This window comes from Myotis nattereri (assembly GCF_964212035.1).
Source record: "Myotis nattereri genome assembly, chromosome: X".
Lineage (NCBI taxonomy): Eukaryota > Metazoa > Chordata > Mammalia > Chiroptera > Vespertilionidae > Myotis > Myotis nattereri.
In genome coordinates, this window is record NC_138078.1 from 42,612,895 (window position 1) to 42,620,679 (window position 7,785).

At 45.6% G+C, this 7,785-nt stretch overlaps 1 long non-coding RNA gene across 1 annotated transcript; it reads left to right on the top strand.

The window, feature by feature from the left end:
• The first annotated feature begins 392 nt into the window (after nucleotides 1-392).
• LOC308510787 lies at nucleotides 393-7,292 on the top strand. The gene is made up of 3 exons (XR_013995434.1): nucleotides 393-932; nucleotides 5,508-5,712; nucleotides 6,208-7,292. It is a non-coding gene; the product is annotated as an uncharacterized lncRNA (long non-coding RNA).
• The last annotated feature ends 493 nt before the right edge of the window (nucleotides 7,293-7,785 follow it).

Consider the following 7,785-nt stretch of genomic DNA (forward strand, 5'->3'; position numbering starts at 1 on the left):
TTGTGACTGTCCCATGAACTGGAAATGTGCTTATGAAGCAAAACTACAGAATATCTAATCTTAATATATAAAGAGGTAATATGCAAATTAGGCCCGTAAGGGGACAACCGTTCACGGGTGGGCGTGGCTGTAGGGCCGGAGTGGCACTCCGGTATAAGCGCCATTTCGTCCTGCCCAGGCAGATTCCCCCGTGGCCCGCAGCCAATCCCAAAGCCAACCTGTGGTTTACTATTTTGCTGGAGCTGCTCCCCACACCCCCACCCCCTGCACCAGGACCGCGCTGCCCGCAGCAAGGCGCCCTGGCAGCGTCCTGACAGGCGAGCTGCGTGGGAGAGCGGAGCGGGGGCTGCAGGAGCCAAGCTCCCGGGGGTCTGAGGAGAGGCCTGAAGGAAGAGGAAGCTTTGGCAAAGCGGCTGGTCAGGAGCCGCGGTCAGGGGGTCTGCAGGCGCGAGGACAGGCCTCCGCCTGAGGGGCAGCTCCTGGGTGAGAGCCGCGGCTTCCTGGAAGAGGCCGGCCAGGAGGCGGGGGGCCCAAGGGGCCTAGAGCGGCACCGAGGCGGGGTGCACCGAAGGGGACTGGGGCCGGGACAGGGGGCCTGCGGGCGGGGATCTGCCTTGCCCGAGGAGAGCGAGGTTCTGCAGTGGCCCCAAGACCCGGGAAACAAGAGGCGATGACTGCCGGCATGGAAAGATGCCCGGGGGGAGTGGCGCGGACCCGCAGCCCTGAGGCGGGGGTTATGGGGCGGCGCCACCTCAGTGCAGGGGCCCGCACTGCCGGGTACCCCACTGCGGCGGTTCGGTGAAGCTCCGGGCGCTAACCGGGCCTCGCCTCGGCCTGGACACTGGAGAGACTGGGACGCCGGCTCCCGCCTAGGCCCAAAAGCAAGCCCGAGCCCGCCCCGCCCCGCCCCACTGAGGCCCGGTGCCTGCGAGGTGAGTGTGAAGACTACCACCTGCTCCCCAGAAGAGGGGTGGGCGGTAATGAATGGGGGCGAGGAGGGGGCGCGGGAGAGGACAGAATGTGGAGCATCCGTGATGAAGAGGTGCTTGAGAACGAGGCTCAGAAGCCTCATGGGGAGGTTTGTTCTGTTTGTCCCCCAGCAGCCCCTTAGGAAAGGCAGAGGGCATGGCTGCGAGGGCTCCCTGCACTGAGTCTAGTTCCATAGGCAACTGGAATTGGCCTCAGTTTCCTGGTCTGTAAAATGGGTTAAGCGTGTCCCAGTGCCTTCACTGAGCTTTGAGGGCCAATTGAGATACTATATAAAGAAAATGAGGGAAGACATGAGAAAGAAAAGGAAGGACGAGCAACACAAAAGAAAGATTGGAAGGAACCTGTAAACCTATTGTCACTTAAATAGGGAATAGAGTCAATAGTGTAATGACAGTATGAAGCCAGGTGGGTACTGGAAATATCGGGGAACACTTTGTAAAGTATATGATTGCCTAACCACTATTCTGTAACTAATATAAAACCTGAAACTAATACAAAATAATATTGAATGTAAATAAATGAAAATAGGAGTGAAATTTTTATAAATTTCAAAGTTTAAATAAAGGCTGTAAAGGAAGGAAGGGGGAGATTAAAATAGTGTTTTTCATTTTATCCCTTTATTGTCTTTTCAGTACATGAAAAAGACAGTTGTCTTTATATGGTGCCTTTATACTTTTCTAAGTCATTATCTCATTTGATGTTCAGGGCAACTTAAAGACAAGATAATTATTCCCTCCACTATTCAAAGAAAGGAAATCTTAGTGTCTGGCCCCAATGATTCAATCGTCAAGCCCTTATTGTAAAGCAGGGTTAGTGAAATTTTCTGTGAAGGGTCATATCTATACTAATAAAAGCCTTCGGGGTGATCTGGCCAGCAAGGGAGGGCAGTTGGGGGTGATCAGGCCAGCAGGGGAGGGGTTAGGAGCCAGTGGTCCCAGATTGTGAGAGGGATGTCTGACTGCCGGGTCCAAGATTGGAGAGGGTGCAGGCTGGGCTGAGGGACTCCCCACCCCCAACCCCCATGCATGAATTTTGTACACCAGGCCACTAGTATGTATCTATCCAAAGTTGAGTTGAAAAATCTGCTGGGTTTTCTCATCTGTACAATGAAGGGTTTAGGATGGGTAATCTAGGTTCTCTTTCATAGCTGAAAGTTGTAAGGATTTTATTCTGCCAGCATTCCACTGCTATGTTGGTTTCACCATCCACAAAGGTATACTTAGTTTTTCTAAATAATTCCTTGAAATTCTGCAGTTCTGAGAGGAAGCAATTTTATGTACACCTTCTGATTTTACAGGTTGGCTAAAATGTGTTCAGGACTCTGTCCCAATCCTCACAGAAGTTTTTTTCCAATCTAATATTGGAGAGAGAACTATTGTTAGCAATCTGAATATCACTGCTGTAAGTAGGCTCTTTTTTTTCACTTTGCAGCAACAAATTCCAATCTATTCTCTATATGTACTTCTTCAGCTAGATTCTCCTAAAATGTAGTCTGTCCATGGTTCTTGAATGGCGGTTACTCTCTTCTGAGTAATCATGCCAACGAGTTAGCCAGGTATCTGCCAGAAACCAGATACCCTTTCACCTTCAGAATCTCACATTTCTGGAAGTCAGAAGTCCAAACTCTGTATTATTTGGCTAAAATCAAGGTGCTGGCAGGGATATAGTCCCTCTAGCTGCTCTAAAGGAGAATCTGTTTCTTGTCTTTTCCAGCTGTGACAGGGGATCTTTCCTCTAAGGCAGCCGTGAGCAAACTACGGCCCATTTGAAAAGAATAAAACTAAAAAAAAAAAAGACCGTACCCTTTTATGTAATGATGTTTACTTTGAATTTATATTAGTTCACACAAACACTCCATCCATGCTTTTGTTCCGGCCCTCCGGTCCAGGTTAAGAACCCATTGTGGCCCTCGAGTCAAAAAGTTTGCCCACCCCTGCTCTAAGGGGTCTATCGGCATTTCTCTAAGGCAGTAGATTTCGCACATTTCTGGATTCAGACACATTGTAAGAAATACTTTCTATTTCATTATTCATTTCACGTGTACATATGTCTAACTGAAATAAAATTTCCACAAAACAATACTTACTGCATGCAATTCAACTCTAGTTTATTTAGTTGTTTTTTTAATGGTGGCCATCACCATCATGGAAGGGGGTCATGGATATATGCCATTAGCACTTGAGAAACAAAACCTTCTATCCCCATACTTAGCCTGGTCATGGAGAACTGAAAACATGCCTTACCATATACACTAATATGATTTTGCTATTTCACTGTCTTCATCAGCATGACTTTACTTTTCCAGGACTCCCTGCTCAGGGAAATGGTTCATTACCAGAACACCCTAAAAAACCCAACAACTAACTCTTCAGTGGAAAGCATCAACAGAGGTTTTGAAATGCCCTAGAATTCTTTAAATCCCTCACTTCAAAAACAGCAAGCTATTTCCACCAATGCTGGACTGTTGTATTATGATCCTTGCCTAATTCTAATCAAGTCTTTCCATTGAAACACCTATCTCGAACCAAACTTCCAATTCTCAAATTCTAACCTTGCTTTCCCTCCCTCTGAGACACCATGGCTGAAGCTTTGCAAAGATGATATTCTCCTTTACCCAGTAAGCAAGAAACACAGCTTGTTCTTATCAACAAGCTATGTTGGTAATATTTGGGGATCCAGCTTTCCACATGCGGCAGGGTGCAATTACAATATGGGGTTTATCGAGGGAAAACTTACAAGCAAGCCGAGAAGTAGCAGAGCAGAGTCCCAATCTCTCCTTGTTCCATGGCATAAGCAGTCACAGTTGTTCTGTGTGCACTAAAGCCAAAGTCCCAGCAAAGAGGAGCTGCTTGGACAGCAGGCTGACTGTTCCACAGCTAGCACTAAAAGAGAACAGGAACTCTGTGTACACACTGGGAAAAGGGATAAGTTGATACATAGTTTCTCTAAGTAACAAGAAATGTATCAATGATTTCTCATATCAGGAACAATGTGAGGGAGTGTGCATGATCAGGTCCAAAGTCTGCATACCCAGGGCCCTAGGAAGAATCTTGCTTGTCAGAAATGCTGACATTAGCCAAAGGACTTGTCTTTCCACAGCTGGCTCAGTATAGCATAGCCAACTCTCAGCTAAGCTATTGAAAAAGAGAATGAAATGAAGCTGGAGAGATATCCAGATTTGTCTCTCATCAGTCACCCTAAAAGATTTCCCAAATAACTATTGTGTTGCAACCTGCAGTTCACAAAACACTGTTCTGGCTTCCCTCCCTCCCTAGCTGAAGCCAAGGATGCCAATAAAAATTGCTACTGTGCATAACCTCAGCCTTACTGGAAACAGTAAACCTAAATAGATACAATCAGCAGCTTTTTCTACATTGTGGCCAAGTCTCCATTGAGTCACATGGTAGCTGCCAATGAAACTGAAGCTGCATCTCAACAATAGCAGTATGTTAATGATGTCATATTTCTCCACATTTACATCCCAAACCTCCTTTGTCCCTTATTACCCAAGCAGGCAAGCACTGTTATTGTGCAGAGGAGGACCTCAAAGTTTAGAGGGGTAAAAACCCCCAGAAAAACAAACAAAAAACACTGTTCTGTCCTGGCCAATGTAGAGCATTGTACTGTGCACCAAAAGTGCTGGGGTCCAACCCCAGCAGGTCCAGGGGTCCCCAAAGGTGTGGACGGAGTCAGCGAAGAAGGAATGACACGGAGACAGCGTTCAGTTGATCAGCAGCCTAGCCAGGATCTTCAGCCAAGTTCTGGTCAGGATCTCCAGCAAAGTTCTGGTTAGGATCTCCAGCCAGTTTTGGTCGCCAGGTTCTGTAGCCGGGTTCTTCAGCCAGGTTCTGTGTCTAGGTTCTCCAGCCAAGTTCTGTCGCCAGGTTCTCTAGCCAGGTTCTGTCACCAGGTTCTAGTCAGGTTCTCTTGCTATGTTCTATCCAGGTTCTGTAGCCAGGTTCTCTCACTAGGTTCTGTCTCTAGGTTCTGTGTCTCTAGGTTCTGTTGCCAGTTTCTGTCCAGGATCTTTTGCCATGTTCTCTCTCTAGGTTCTGTCTCTAGGTTCTGTGTAGGTTCTGTGTCTAGGTTCTGTGTGCTGTTGTCTTGTTACATATTCTGATTAGGTTCCCACAACTGGTCATTCACTTTGTTACCAACTTTTTGCCACTAAGAACTATGATGCAAGAACATTCTTGTACAGATTTGCTGGAGAAGCAGTACTGCAGTAAGTAACTCACACAGCTGTCCCTGGTAGCCCTGCTAGGAAGGGGAGACAGATTCTAGATAAAAACAAACAAACCCTGACATGTACTGTTTGTTGATTTCCATGCTTTAAATACTTTCTTCATAGCTAATTTCAAGCTACCAATGTGAAATCACTGAATGCAGAGTTGGGAAGAGATGTACACAATTGGCTCCAACTTGTATAAACAAGCTCCAGGACATCATTGTGACAACTAACAAGAAATGTGGAATTCTTTACTTGGTTTTTATTTGTTAACTTCTTTTCATGGTAGGAAGAAAAACCACCTCCTTACTAGTAGTGTAGATTTCTACACTGCACAAATCTACATGGCACCATTCACATCTACATACAGAAAGTTGTACAAAGTGCAACTGCTCTCAGGTGGTCCTGAGGCAGATTAGTAAAAAACTAGGAAAATTCCCTGGCAAGTGGAAGGAGGACACAGAGACAAATGGCTGAACAAACAACCACAACAGGTGAGTAATTAAAAGCCAGCTAATAAATCATGAGACCCTGTCCTCCCTAACTGAAGATACCTAAAAACAGATGGTTTCAATCACCATATTCAGGATGGTAGATTAAAAAAAAAAACACAATTAGAGCCAGACTAATCCAAGATAGAGGTGAAAGTAACCAGAGAACGATGCATCATTGTAATGAAAACTGACACCACAAGTAGAAGTGGGTGGGGCTCAGGGGTTTGAACACCATGACAGCTGTGGAACAGACCATATTAGGAACAAGACCCCCTCCCAACCAGAAGGCAGTCAGAATTTGGGGCCAAGCTTAGAGACAACCCCCTCTTGGAAGCACGTAAAATCCTAAGTATTAACTGACCACGTGCACAACTCACTTGTGAGATGGCCCACATCCATTCAAGTGCATACTATTTGCTTCTTTCACAGCTTATGTCCTCCCTGACCTCTTTCTTTTTCTCTACTTGAATAAAACTTGCTTTTTTTCTCACTCAGACTCATCCTTAAAATTTTTCCTGCTTAAGTCAAGAACCTGGAGGTCGCCTGACACCAAAGGTCCCGGACCTTGCAAGGTGTGGACGAAAGGGGCCACCTGCTAACCTGACAAGCTCAGGGGAGGCCTGCATGGCAGTCTTGCAAACTCAGAAACCTAAAATAACCACAAAGGATGGTCTGTAATTAAACTTTAACTAAAAGCAGTTATGGTGGGCAGTTACGTCCTAGGCCAGTATCTTCACTGACAAGGTCGACCTTTACCTTAACTGAGCCTATCTGTCTTTTTGCATCTATGATAACATACCCTTTAAGTGTCTGGGTAACTTGTAACTTCCCTTTTTCTGGACCCCTTGGGGCACAACCAAATGTACTGGGCGCCAGGACAGATAATGTGATGGGCATACACGCTTAGCGTCATATAGTGAAATGGGTATAGATATGTAACCTTTAATTGATGTAAAGAAAATTTTGTAACTTCTTTGTACCCTATGTATCAGGAACTTGATGTTAATCTGTACTTCTTGGAGGCCCGGACATGCTCCAGCCAGGTGTGACACCAATTTCCATTGAGCTTGTTAAAGGAATAGGTTGTGGTTAAATGCTCCAGCCAGGTGTGACACCACACCGGTTTCCATTGATGATTAACACCCTTAAACAGGCTCCAAGAGAAAGGCTCGGGGCTGCAGCAGGGTGGGGCTTCCTATGGAGGCACCTGTGGCAGTCGCTGGCCAGCTTTCAATAAATCTTCGCTTGCTGCTAAGACCTAATTGGAGTTGGTGGTCTTATTCTCGCAAATGTTGGTCCATAACAATACCACAAATTCCTTCATTATCATGTTAATTGTTCCTGCACCCACCTAAGTATGTGTCCATTATTTTACTTTTTATCCAATCCCAGGGGTTTCCCCCGCCTCTCTAATCTATCACCACTGAATTTCGTGTAACCCACCTACGTCCCTTCCTTTGATTGCAATGTATAAATACAGATGTAACCTTCCATTCTCTGGAGCATTATCTCAATTCTTTGAGGTTCTGCTTGCCGGCATAGTCGACAGTTTGGCTCAAATAAACTCACAAACATTCTTTACAGGTTTCAATGGTTGTTGTTTTTTTATGTTAACAAAGGTCATGGCCAGCTCCTGACATGGAAGCAGTCTGGTAATAGACATACTTCCTAGTATTCCTAAAATGATATGATTTGGCTTCTTTGTAAGCTAGCCTACAGGTACAGGAGAGAATGTCTCCAAGTTTAGCTTATAGCAGAATTACCAGGGGTACTGGTTAAAAGTTAAAACCAAGATTACTGGGTTTCACCCCCATGGTCTTTAACACTGTAGGTCTGGGGTGGGGCCTGATATTTTGCATTTCTAACAAGTGGTGACATTATTGATTTAGGGACAACCTTTCAAGAACCACTCTATATACTAAACTAGGTGTTTTCTCTGTAAGCAGGATTTACACGTCTGGAATACTCAATTAGACTACCTGCCTTAGGGAATAAGGGATCAGGGTAAAGTGGGGTACCAAACTCAGATGCTTATTAGGCCTGGCAGGTAACCGAAGTATATGTAAGGGCTAG